The sequence below is a fragment of the Thamnophis sirtalis genome, unplaced genomic scaffold (assembly GCF_051295495.1).
Source record: "Thamnophis sirtalis isolate CommonGarterSnake01/CBP01778 unplaced genomic scaffold, rThaSir2_p1.2 scaffold_13, whole genome shotgun sequence".
Lineage (NCBI taxonomy): Eukaryota > Metazoa > Chordata > Lepidosauria > Squamata > Natricidae > Thamnophis > Thamnophis sirtalis.
The window spans coordinates 6106965-6120605 of NW_028261393.1; the positions used below are offsets into that span (position 1 = coordinate 6106965).

The following is a 13641-nucleotide window of genomic DNA, read 5'->3' on the forward strand; positions in this document are numbered from 1 at the left end:
GAAAGGCTGGCTGGAGAACCATTGGAGACCATATCGGACCTGGGTGGGCAGGGATCAGAGGCTGTGCGGGGCTCTGGGGAAGTTGGGGGGATGGTGATCCCATTTCAGCTCAGGGAATTGGGGACCCATCACTCCCTTCGGATGGGATCTGCTAGCGGGGTCTGGCCTGGCCATGAAGACTGCCTCCCTTCAGCTGAGTGGCTCCTGGAAGCCTGGAGGGAAGGTGGCTTGAGAAGGGATCTGGGATTACAAAGCCCATGTACTCACTGATCTGGGATGGGCTAGATGTCACAGTGAGGTCATGAACATGGGGGGGAGGGACTTTTATAGTCTTTCTTTGGGAAGAAAGTTTCTGCAGCTGCCACATCTTCTCTGCAGCTGCATCTCCTCCAAAGCCAGGATGGAGGCTCCGGTGTGCCTGGTTGAGAACAGAAGAAATCGCCTCCATGTTTCTCTGGAGGCCCTTCAGTTGCTCTCGGAAATCCAGAATCCAGTAGTGGTGGTGTCCATTGTGGGACCGTATTACACGGGCAAGTCCTACCTGATGAACAGGTTGGCTGGCAAAAATTCAGGTGAGAAGGACTGAGATGAGCCAGGGCAATATGGACAAGGGCAAAACCTTTGTGGGAAAAGGAACATCCCCAAATCCTGGGTTTTCTGCTCTGATGGCCAGGTATGGAGTCCAGGACTATCATTTTCCTAAATGCCCCTTGTGGTCCAATGACTATGAATGGACCATTTAGGCTGATGTGATCATGCAGAATTTTATCATAAGCTTTATTATCGTAAAATTATAAAATGTCAGCCTTGTGGGGAAAACCAGCCAGGAAACATGACCAAATGAGCTATTTTTACTTTCTTGTGAAGCTGCCTTGACAAATGTTGCATGTCTCAAAGTGCAATTCTTCACCCATCTTTACCACTGGAGAAACTAGGGAGGGTCCCTTCTGAGCCTCTTGTCCTCCCAGTATTAGTCGGCAGCCTGTACTGTTTCTTATCTGATCGTTGTCTAGGGCTAGGCAGCATCTCTTTGTCCATCTCCCAAGGACTTTCACACGTACCATTACATAATGTTTTAATTGTTTTTTAATCAATACATATTTATGTCGTCTTATGATGTTTTCTAGTTTCTCAGAAATATAGGCCCCTTATCTTTTGAGGGTTCTTGTGCTTTTTCATATATTGCAAAATGAAGTATATTTGATGAGCATTTTCATCTGGAAACTGCACCAAGCATAACTTCTTGTTTCAAGGGGTAAATTCAGTAAACAACCAGAAAAACTGGTGGTAAGAATCTGTGTCTAATTATTAACCGTAGCTCACATATTACAAGATGACCGATTGGGATCTAAACCATAACACATTTTCCCGTTTGTAGGTTTCTCTTTGGGCGCCACAGTGGAAGCAAAAACGAATGGAATCTGGATGTGGTGCGTTCCCCATCCGGACAGGCCTAACCAAACCCTTATCATGCTGGATACTGAAGGGTTGGGTGACGTGGAAAAGGTGATTTTTTTATTTGCCTATTTCTTTGTATAAAATATCACACTGATGAAACATCTGTTTTCAGGTAGTCCTTGACTGACAACTATTCATTTAGTGACTATTTGAAGTTACAGCAGCACTGAAAAAAAGTGTTGCATTTACAACCATCACAGCATCAGCATGGTCACGTGATAAAAATTTAGGAGCTTGGCAATTAGCATGTATATAGGATAGTTGTAGAGTCCCAGGGACATTTACCATCTTCCTAGCCATCTTTTGACAAGCGAAATAAATGGGGGAGACTTGCTTTTATGTAACACCCTGCAACTGTCCTTTGAAACTCCTACAATGCATGGCCTCAAAGTTTCCTAAACTACAACTCCCAGCACCCTGCGATTGTCTGAATAGATGAAGGACTCAGTGAATGTATACTGAGCTGGTGAATGAATGGTATCTTATTCTTATAAAATGTTGCCTTCTAATAGACATAGATACACATACTCAGCAGAAATCAGGAACAGATCATAACCTAGTCTTTTTCCTCTTTAGGGCAGTCCTGAAAATGATACCTGGATCTTCTCTTTAGCCGTGTTGTTGAGCAGCACCCTGGTCTACAACAGTGTGGGGACCATTGATCAGACTGCCCTGGACAAGCTTCAGTATCCTTTGCAAGGATAGCTCTGTTATGGCCTTCAGGAACATCCTTGCCTACATAATTTCAAAACTCACCCACTGCAATTTCCCACGTGCTAAGCTTGATTAGATTGAATGTTGACTGGCTTACATTTTGGGGTATTGTGCAGACACAGAAATGGATTGAGGCAAGAAACAAGTGAAGTCTATTATTAGAATTTTGTTTTGTTTTATTTGGGGTATAAGTTTTATTAAAGGTTTCAAGAAATGAGATAAAAATTAAGAAAAATAAATATAGAATAAGAAAAAGAAAGAGACAAAAAAGGAAGAACATTTTGTTTTGTTTTAAACAACTCAAGATGTTTAAAATGGTGTCTGCTCTTGTCAATCTATCCCAACCTTCTCATTGCAACTCAGATTAATCTAGCACTTTTGGATTCTTTCAGAAATCTTTCAGTAACACTGATATGTATGGCACTTGGTATCCTTAACAGTAGAGAAAAGGGAGAAATCTATGGGTAACCTTAGTTGTGTGTTAATTACATTTTAATAAATAATGATTGAAGAGAAACTAGTTTTTTAGGGTGTTGTGCTGCATAATGAGCAGAATTAATACGGAAAAGCAAATACTAAGAAAAGAATTTTGGCAAATAAATATAAATACAGAAACTCATTTCAAATACAGTAAGTATTATTTAGGAACCAACCAACCCATGTGCTTCTCCTTATTCGATTGACCATGTCTGGCTCTGTGGTAGGGAAGGAACTGGGCTTTTCACAGAAATGTTTTCTATTGATGTCAGCACTATCAGGTTGACCAGAGAAGGAATCAGACACCATGCAGACCTAAAGTTACTTTTATTAGAATAGCTACAGTTATAGATGGGGTCTACCTCAGGCGTTTTTGCAATCTACTTTTTCGCCTGATCAAAGTTTCATTTATTTGACGCTTCTTCTCTCCATCCTTCAAGACCATCCTCTTTATTCACTGTACAAGTATATTGTTTGATTCCTAAATGGGGTCAACAGTTTTGTGACGGAGCTGTCTAAACATATCAAGGCCAAGTCTTCCTCCACTCCTGGAGATACAGATGACACTTCTGGATTTGTTGGCTTCTTCCCAACCTTTGTCTGGGCTGTGCGAGATTTCACACTGCAGCTGCAACGGGATGGGAAACCCATCACAGAGGATGAATATCTTGAAAATGCTCTGAAATTAAAAAAAGGTATGGATGACGAATTCGGTGTGAAGATCTATGTGGTCATAGGAGGAATGGAATAGGAGACATTGGGCCTAAATTTTCCTTCTTTAGGGAGTTTCAGAATAGACCTCAAGAAGCAAAAGAGTCACCAAAGGCTTTTTGGTCTAGAATGAAGGAACCAGACTAGAAATCAGGAAATTGTAGGTTGCACCAATGCCTCAGGCATGAAAATCACCTGGGTATCTTGGGGCAATTACTAGACATCCTGATAATAGAAAGCAATTATATTAAGAATTCTCTGTTGGAATGACTGAGATGCTGCCATTTTACCTGATTACAGGGCATTTTAAAATAAGAACAAAATAAAATCAGCAGATATAATAAGAATAATTGAATTAAAAAACCCTAAATAAACAAAATATCCAGTAGGAATCTGTTTTCCTTAGGAAATCCATTTCAAGGTCAGTAGTCATGGCACTGAAATAAAAACTGAATTGTCTTCCTCAGTGTTCCCTGACCACATTATTTGTTGGAAAACAAGCAATGGTATTATTTCTTCAATGCTCTGTTTTCTCGATTAATATCAATCAGGTTGGGATTTCAGAAAGCACTGCATGGAATTTCAGGTTGCAACTTGCATATACTTTGTTGGCTGAGTTGACACTTTGAAAGATTAAATCACCCTTAATTTGTGCATTGCTTTTCCACAAAGTCCTTCTGAGCAAATCACAGTGCAGCATGTTAAATAGAGATTATCCAAAATCCTTGATTTGGAAACAAGAAAAACTCACATTATAGATCTGTGGCCTCTATAAGAGAAGAAGGGTGAGCAAAGTAAGAGGAGATACTTGTACTTGGTAAGGATAACAATTAAATAGTGCTAATTAATATGGATGGGGACTTTCCCCAGTGAAATGCCCACTGGCAGATGCAATTCAGATTTATTTGCAAGATCGACATGTTGCTTTCTAGGTGACAGCAAGAAGGAGCAAGGATTCAATCTGCCACGGAAATGCATCCGACTGTTCTTCCCCACCCGGAAATGCTTCACCTTTTATTGCCCTACTACACCTGAGAACTTATGCAATGTGGGACAGATGTCGGATGATCAGCTGCACAAAGGTTTTGTGGAACAAGCAAAGAAATTCTGCCATTATATCTATGAAACATCTCAAGAAAAGACTCTTCCAGGAGGGCATATTGTCACTGGCAACTGTGAGTCCTTCTAGCTCTATTACAATTATGCTTGGTTGCATACTGAGCCAGATGTTTACGTGGATTTGGCACTTTTGTCCACCTATCAAGTCCTCAAGGATCTGGGATAGGCAGATGTGCACGTTTGATGACGTTAAAGGTATCATCTTGGGTTATACTCTGATCTGAATAAAACTGCCATTTGCAATTGACTGATGGGGATTTTGTCAATGCTGATAGTGTTGAAGTGATGCTCCAGTCATTTTGAGTTTGCATCCCAGACACCTATTACTATTGGTTCCATCTCCCCTTTCTTATGCCCCAGTCTTTCTATTTGCAAGTCTCTTATCCAGTCCTTTCTTTTCTATTCGGCTGTCTCCATGTTCTCTCATTTCCGCTATTCAGACTTTTTTTTCTTACCAGCTATTGTTAAGTCTAGAAGATCTTTGCTCATTATGCCTCATTCTACTGAATGAAGTGTCCTCCAGAAAGCCATGCAGGTGGGAAAATAGGGCAGTGACCCATCCATCCTTTCTGGCATGTGTGTCCTAACAGGACTTTTTCAAAAGGCAACTGGACTTTCTTGGTTTTTCTTTGACATTTTGACCCTCATCCAAGAAGTTTCTTCAATTCAGTTCAGTTCAGTGAACTGAAGAAGCTTCTTGAATAAGAAGAGAAACATCTTCAAGGATAGACCAAGAAAGTCCAGTTGCATTTAGAAAAAGCTCCTTTGGGACAACCATGACCTGGATGACTAAGAAGCTCCATAGATGATTGGCAAGCATGTTATGGCACAATGCCTTAAATTCTTGAGTCTGCTCCACAATGAGCAATGATGGTTGAAGATGTCTGGCTGATTGTCCAACAATCTGTACTATTTTTATCCATGCAGTGTTGGCAAAGCTAGTCAAGGCCTATGTGGATACTATCTCCAGTGGGAACGTTCCCTGCCTGGAGAATGAAGTCTTGGCCTTGGCGGAGATTGAGAACAGGGCAGCTGTGCAGGAAGCTGTTGCTTGCTATGCGCAACTGATGGAGCAAAGCATGGAGCTACCCACTGAGACTCTCCAGGAACTCCTGGATGTACACAAAAATTGTGAGGAACAAGCCCTCAAGAAGTTCATGGCTCGTGCATTTACAGATGATAAATATCAATTCCAGGGTGAATTCATGGTAGGTAATAATAAGACAGCAACCTTCATAGAGGATATTTGTTTATTTGTGTCAGAAGCACCACAATTAAAATAAGGCTTACTATACCACATATAAATTAAAAAATAGGATATAAGAATAAAATATGTGCAAATTAAATAGATCTTGCCCAGAAACTAGCAACATTAATTGTGTTTTGTCACACTGCCATGAGGTCCTCAAATATGTACTGATGAGGACACGAAAGGCAGGTAAACATCTGTGAGGCTGTCTGCATGTCACCACAATCGCAAAATGCAAAGGCCAAGAAGGATGGGGTAAAATAGCCTCATTTGTCCAGAGTGTCTCTGGTTCTTGCTGGATCCGTGTGAAGTTTATTCAAGATTTCCATCCTGCTCAACTTTCTCCAGATCCAGGTGCCAGATCCAACCATTCCGTGTTGGTTCTTGTAGCTTTCCATAGGTCCCCTATTCATAGACAGTATTTAAGGCTTATGGGTCTGTGGGATCTGGTATCTGGCCTCCATATATTCTGTATAAGAATGGATACATAGACAATATTTAAGGCCATGGCTCCTAATGGTTGGCCTCCAGTAGTTTCTCTATTTATATGAATACAGAGCATCAAATGGAGGATGGCTGCCCCCAGATATTTTGTTTAGAAACATTCCTGATTGCCCAGAAAGATAATAGATGGATGCGGTTAGGAACAACCAGTAATATTGACATAGTGGAAAACAATGTCACCACCAAGCTTTTATGGAAAATTATGTTCCTGGTCTAAGGTTTAAATATCCTTTTGTTCAGTGTTTCTCAATCTTGGGGCTTTAAGAAGTATGGACTTCAATTCTCAGATTTCTGGCTGGGCAATTCTGGGAGTTGAAGTCCACACATCTTAAAGCCCCCAAGGTTGAGAAACACTGCTCTAGTTAAATTGAAGGAAGAGCAAGAGTCATTTCAAATGGTGATGAATCTCTGTTTAATCACGGGACATCACCCAAATTTATACAATGTACAAACGTGGATTTCTTTGTCAAGTCTCAGCTCTTGCTTTGTATTGTTTTATTCCTAACAGAAAACTGTGAATAGCAAAAAGGAAGAGTACTGCAGGAAAAATGAGCGGGAATCTTCTGAAATCTGTTCAGCTTTATTGAGCTCACTCTCTGAGAACCTGGAGCAGAACATCAAGAACGGAAGCTACTCCCGATCTGGCGGCCACCAGGAATTTGTAAATGACCTCAGAAAAGTGGAGAAAGAATTCTTGGAGACACCTAAGAAAGGAATAATGGTACAAAATGATGAGCGTTGCCAAATTAATACTCATTTTGTCGCTCTCATTTTGAGAGCCATGCCATCCTCTGGGGAGATTGTTGGTTTACTTTGGATTGGTTTACTTTGGCAAAACTTCTTTTTCATTCTATACCGCTCCAGATTATTCTCTTTCCCCCCTTCAATCAGGCAGGGAAAATCCTGAAAGAATTCCTCCAGAGCAAGGAAAACATCAGCAAAACCATCCTTCAAAGTGACGTGAGCCTTCAAGAGAAAGATAAGGAAATAGAAGGTAAATGTGTGAACAAGCTGTCGGATGATGGTGGGATGTTGGTTCTGCTTTGAAGGTGGGAAAAGACCTATTTATCCTTAAACCCATCACTCATCGGTAAAAGGCTTTCCTCTCCATTTAACTTGGTAATAGAGAGGTTTTCTTTTTCTGCCGTATTATTCAATAATATCTGCATATGTACTCATATTCTCAGGTAGTTCTCAATTTACAACCATTATTTAGAGATAATTCAAAGTTACAACAACACTGAAAAAAGGTGATTTGCAACTGTTGTTCCTCTCACTTAAGACTGTCTTAGCATTTTCACAGTCATGTGATCAAAATTTGGAGGCTTGGCACCTGGCATGTATTTATGACTGTTGCATCAACCTGAGTTGTCATGAGCCATGATGGCGCAGTGGTTAGAGTGCAGTACTGCAGGTTGCTTCTGCTGACTGCTGGCTGCCTGCAATTTGGCAGTTCAAAGCTCACCAGGCTCAAGGTTAACTCAGCCTTCCATCCTTCCAAGCTGGGTAAAATGAGGAATTGTTGGGGGCAATAGGCTGATTCTGTAAGCCACTTAAAGAGGGCTGTAAAGCACTGTAAAGCAGTATATAAGTCTAAGTGCTAGTGCTATCTCAATTTGTGACCATCCCAACTGGCTTCCAACAAACAAAGTCAAAAGGAGAAGCTGGGTTCACTTAACAACTGGGATGATTCACTCAACAACCATGTCAGAAAAGGTCATGTGGTGTGGTGATCACCATCTGTGATCTTCAATGCTGGCTTCCAACAAGCAAAGTCAATGGGGAAGCCAGCAGGAAGTTTCAAGTGGGGATTATGTGACATCATACCTAATGAGATTCTCAGACATCCAAGTCATGGTTTTTCCCAAAGGTGCTTTTTTCAGGAGGCAACTGGATTTTTTTGTTTTTTTCTTTTGAAGATGTTTTGCTTTTCATCCAAGAAACATTTTCAGCTCTGGAAGAATTATGGGGAATGGAAGGATTTATATTCCTTGTAGATTCAGGGGGATGTGCTATAAAGCAACAAGGAAGAACAAAACTAGTCACTACAGTTCTGCATCCTTTCAGAGGGTCGTTGAAGCCCTTGGAAGTTTATCTGTCTCCTGTGGGTCACCAGAGTAGTCTTCCTGGTTCTTGGAGTCAAAGGGTGTTCATCCCAAATTGAGCCAGCAGTTTGCAGGAGCTGCCAAAAAAGCCAACACAGTTCTAGGCTGCATAAACAGAGAGATAGAACCAAGATCACGTGAAGTGTTAATACCACTTTATAATGCCTTGGTAAGGCCACACATAGAATACTGCATTCAGTTTTGGTCACCACGATGTAGAAAAATGTGGAGACTCTAGAAAGAGTTCAGAGAAGAGCAACAAAGATGATTTAGGGGACTGGAGATTAAAACATATGAAGAACGGTTGCAGGAACTGGGTATGTCTAGTTTAATAGAAAGAAGGACTAGGGGAGACATGATAGCAGTGTTCCAATATCTCAGGGGCTGCCAAAAAGAAGAGGGAATCAAACTATTTTCCAAGGCACCTGAGGGTAGAACAAGAAGCAATGAGTGGAAACTAATCAAGGAGAGAAGCAACTTAGAACTGAGGAGAAATTTCCTGACAGTTAGAACAATTAATAAGTGGAACAGAAGTTGCCTCCAGAAGTTGTGAATGCCCCAACACTGGAAGTCTTTAAGAAGATGTTGGATAGCCATTTGTCTGGAACGGTATAGGGTTTCCTGCCTAGGCAGGGGGTTGGACTAGAAGACCTCCAAGGTCCTTTCCAACTCTGGTATTGTATTGTATTGTATAACTAAAGTAGCTGATGATGTGATGCCAGAACTGGTGTCTATAAGTATCCCAGTCACATGACGTTGTGGCTTATTCCAGTTCCAATTACCACAGTTGAGCCAGGACTGCCTGTATGCCAAATCTATTCACTTATCAAAGTATTTGCATTCTACCAAATCGAGCCACCTTGCCCACCACCTGCAGATGTTTGTCCTTTTTTTCTTCTTGGTTTAGAGGGAAAAATGAAGGCCAAAGCCAAAGAACTAGAGGATGAGGTCCTGAGGCAGGAAATAAAAATGCTCCAACAGATAATGGAGGATCAGAAACGGAGTTATGAAATGAACCTTCAGAAGCTAATGGAGAAGATGGAGGAAGAAATGAAAAAGATGAAGAAAGAGTATGAGAAGATGATCTAAAGCAAACTCAGGGTAACACTATAATCTCAGCAAGGGTTTGCTGTTTTTGGTGTGTGTGTGTGTGTGTGTGTAGCAGGGGTGGGTTCCTCCCGGTTCGCACCGGTTCTTGCGAACCTGTTCATCAGTGAACCCGGAAGTAATTAACTTCCGGGTTCCTAGCTCCTAGCCCCTGTCGCTGGGTGCCTGCGGGGTTTTTATTTTAAAAAAACGCCTCTCCGGATGATCTTGAAATCCTGCAAGGTTGCTTTGGAAGGGGACAGATAGGCAGATTCCCCCTGCCCCCCTCCCTGGGTGCCTGCAGCCTTAAAGCAAGCGTTTGCACAATAAAGAAAATCTCACTAGCGAGATAAGTTCTTAATTGCTTTTACTGTTAAGTTTCGGAAGCTTCCAAGGCTACAGGCAATCAGGAATGGGGTGGGGGAATTCCTCACAGGTTTTCAAGATCGTCTGCAGAGGCGTTTTTAAAAAGAAAACGGTCTTCTTGGGAGGGGGAATGGGCTACACTCAGAGGAGCCAGCGCTTGGGGCACCCTGAAACAACGCATCCCCGCCACCTCGTTCTACTCAGCAAGCGGGGACATCCCGTCTGTGCCCACTTCTGCTGCCACCACCTCCGCTCCCAAACGCAACTGTCAGCTGCGAGCCAAGGTGGCGCAGTGGTTAAAAGCAGCACTGCAGGCTACTGCTAGATCAGCAGGTCAGCGGTTCAAATCTCACCGGCTCAGGGTTGACTCAGCCTTCCATCCTTCCGAGGTGGGTAAAATGAGGACCCAGATTGTTGGGGGCAATATGCTGACTCTCTGTAAACCGCTTAGAGAGGCCTGAAAGGCCTATGAAGCGGTATATAAGTCTACTGCTATTGCTATTGCTATTGCTTGCAGTCATTTACTGCTGCAGATAGATTGTGCCTGTAGCAGGAAGCTCTTCGCCCTGTGAGAGCTCCTCTTTGGTAACATCATCAGTGCTAGAAGGGAGTGGGGTTGGGGGGGGAGGAGAAAGTTAGGACAAAAAAGAAAAAGATAAGGAGGGAGAGGACTGTGGGGTCCTTTGGTGTTCTCTGAACGTGGTGGTTTTTAATTAGTTTAGGGAATTTTTATTTATTTATTGTTTATAGAATGTTTATTACAAGAAATGTTATTCCTTTTTGCAAATGTTTTATTTGTGATGCAATATGTTGCTTTTAAGTGTTTAGACCAGGTTTATGTGTCTCAAAGTGGCTGCTTTTCTATGGGCAGGCCAGGTTTGTTGCAAGGCAGTGTGTTTCACCCTCGTTTAGGTAATTCTGAGGTGGTTGATGGTTCTGTGAGTGCCTGTCCTTTATAATTTTCCACATTGCCTTGATGGTTTTTATTCCAGTGACTTTGTCTTTCCTGTTCTTAGGCTTAGGAAAAAAAACTGGTTTCATTGGCAGTCTTTTTTGGGGGGGGGATTTTTATTTTTTTGGTGTTTTCCTAGCACTGTCATAGTTTGTGGGTGTGGGTGGGTGTGTAATGTCCCACAGTTATCTATGCATTAATAATGATCTAGTAATATTAATAATATCTAGTAATTAGTAATATCTAGTAATAACATCGTCTTGGCCACATGGGTGGCAGGCCACTCCCATCCGGACACATGGGTGGCAAGCCACTCCCATCCGGTCACATGGGCAGCAAGCCACTCCCACAAAGGAGGCCACGCCCACAGAGTAGGTTTGAACAATTTTTGAAACCCACCCCTGGTGTGTAGGGTGTTAACAAACATGCAGACTTCCAAAACTGAAAAGCAATTAAGATTTAGGACAAGCGTACCTTACGCATCTCTTCCACAAATTAAGGCGAATACATGTGTCCCAGGATAATGCTGCAGGATGCAATCTGAGTTGATCACCAGGACCAGAGGTTTTGTCTTCTAAGCTTTTGGACTAGTGCTGGAGTCCATCTTCGTGGAATTTCTCTCTAGCTAGGAAACAGATGAAGAAAGAGTATGAGAGGATGATCCAAAAGAAATTCAAGGTAGCACTATTATCTCAGCAATGGTTTGTTGGAATTAGGCAGACGTGTATTAACAAATATGCAGACTTTCAAAAGAGAAAAGCAATGGATTTAGAACAAGTTTGTATACCACAAGTGCTTCTTTCTTTATTTTTGTCACATTCTCTTCACTTCATGTCGTTTTGATAACATTGGAATATATTTATTTGCATGGGGTACATTTTAAAGTCAGTGGGACCTTATTAAAAAAGGAAATTGTACCATCAGTGGAAGAGGGAGCATCCGAAAGCTTTCTAGTGCTCAGGGAGATGTGCTGTGAAACAGCAAGGAAGAACAAAACTAGTCACAACAGTTCATAGCACTTACAGAGTTACACTAGTAGTAAAGAAAATCAAGGAACAGAAAGTCAAGGAAATGTTGAGCTCAATTATGATCGTAAGTCAAAGACTAATTGCATTGACGGTGAAGATATTGAAGCGGTGAATAGCTTCTGCCTTTTAGGGACCAACCATCAACAATTAAAAAAACACAGCAATCAAGAAACATGCTGTAATGCAGGGGTGTCAAACTCAGTGTCATATTGATGGCCGCATCAGAGCTGTGGTTGACCTCTGGGGGCTGGGTGGGTATGGCTCACTGGGTGGACATGGCCAGTTTGGCACCACTCACTGGGCGTGGCCGACTGGGTAGGTGTGGCCATCTTGACATTGCATTGGGTAGATCAGGCCGAAGGGACGCGGGTTGGCTGCATTTTCCAGGACAGCCCCATGTGCCAAATCTGACCACATCGCAGGCCAAATCCAGCCTGCGGGCCTTGTGTTTGACACCCCTGCCATAACGGATGAGCACGTGGAAGAGGAGCAGCAAAGACCTTGGAAGAGATGTGTCTGTACCTACAAAGTTCAGGATTGTGTATTTATTTTCATTTGATGCCTAATTTCCATTGACCTCACACGGGCCTCTAAAGGACTGGATGTGGCCCAGGAAGGAGGGGTTAAAATGGCCAAGTCTATTGTTGAACCTGGTCTGCAAAGCTAGTTGCATGTCTCCTTTCACTCTAATAATGATGCTTGCTCTGCCTGCAGGAACAGAAGGCTTTATTCAAAGAGGATTTCTTGGAGGTGGAGAAGCAACTGAGGAAGGAAATCCAGCAGCTCAAAACCCAAATCGAAGCACAAAGTTGGAGCAATGCTTTTGTCCCACATATAAAGGCAATCGAGAGTGCTACAGCACTTTTTAAAAGGTTTAATCCTTTCTAATCCAGAACTTCTGCATGGATTTTTAAAAAAGATGTCCCCACTTTAAGAGTTGTATAACCTTTCAGGGGTCAGGTTTTTTTTTTTTTTAAGAAGTGAGAAACTCAAAGTAGTCTGGCAGAAGAAAAACAAGATAATTAGGATAATAAATAGCATTTTCTAAATCGATTTTCTAATCCAGATAATTTTATTTCAAGTGAAATTTCTCTCCCAGGAAGTGCCTCTACTTCCTAGAAAGGACCTGGCTGCGCTCATGATACAGTTATTTTAGATTCATTACGTAGATTTAAACTCATGGTGTGCAAAATCATTCTTGGACCTTAAGGATTTCTTTAAGAAGCCTGAGATTTGATTTCAAAGCGTCATGAAAGGTTTCATAAATTGAATTCAGGCTTCATGTTAATCTCCTCCTATGATCTTGATCAAATCAAGATCATGTGATGTGTTAATACCACTTTATAATGCCCTGGTAAGGCCACACTTGGAATATTGCATCCAGTTTTGGTCGCCACAGTGTAAAAAAAGGTGTTGGGAGTGCAGAGAAGAGCAACAAAGAGGATCAGAGGAGTGGAGGCTAAAACATACAAAGAACAGCTCCTTGAATTGGGTATGTGTCAACTCTGAAGCTGGCCTGGCTGAAGCCATGTTGGAGCTTCAGTGCACTGTCACACTGGAGCTGCAGGTTAGGAAGGAGGGATTAGAGATAGCTTGGGTTTTTGTATCCATAATAAAATACAATGCTTTGCTTAGTACGGGTCTATTACTTGGAACTCTGACAATATGTCTACTTGAACGTAAAGAAGGAGTAGAACAGGAGTGGGTTCCGGCAGGCACTACTGCCGGTTTGCTCATGTCCATGCTGCATGTGCGCATGCATGCGCAGTGCAATTATAATTGTTCTGAACATGCGCAGAACTGAAAAACAAGATGGCACCACCGTAGGCATTCCTGGAGAATTGGTCACTGGTGCCAGCAACCCAGGCCGCC

At 42.1% G+C, this 13641-nt stretch overlaps 1 pseudogene across 1 annotated transcript; it reads left to right on the plus strand.

The window, feature by feature from the left end:
- The first annotated feature begins 388 nt into the window (after positions 1-388).
- LOC148042926 (guanylate-binding protein 7-like) lies at positions 389-12657 on the plus strand (annotated as a pseudogene). The gene is made up of 10 exons (XR_015698371.1): positions 389-572; positions 1379-1506; positions 2035-2144; positions 3148-3344; positions 4293-4535; positions 5407-5687; positions 6741-6953; positions 7124-7226; positions 9245-9438; positions 12484-12657. The product of XR_015698371.1 is annotated as a guanylate-binding protein 7-like (transcript).
- The last annotated feature ends 984 nt before the right edge of the window (positions 12658-13641 follow it).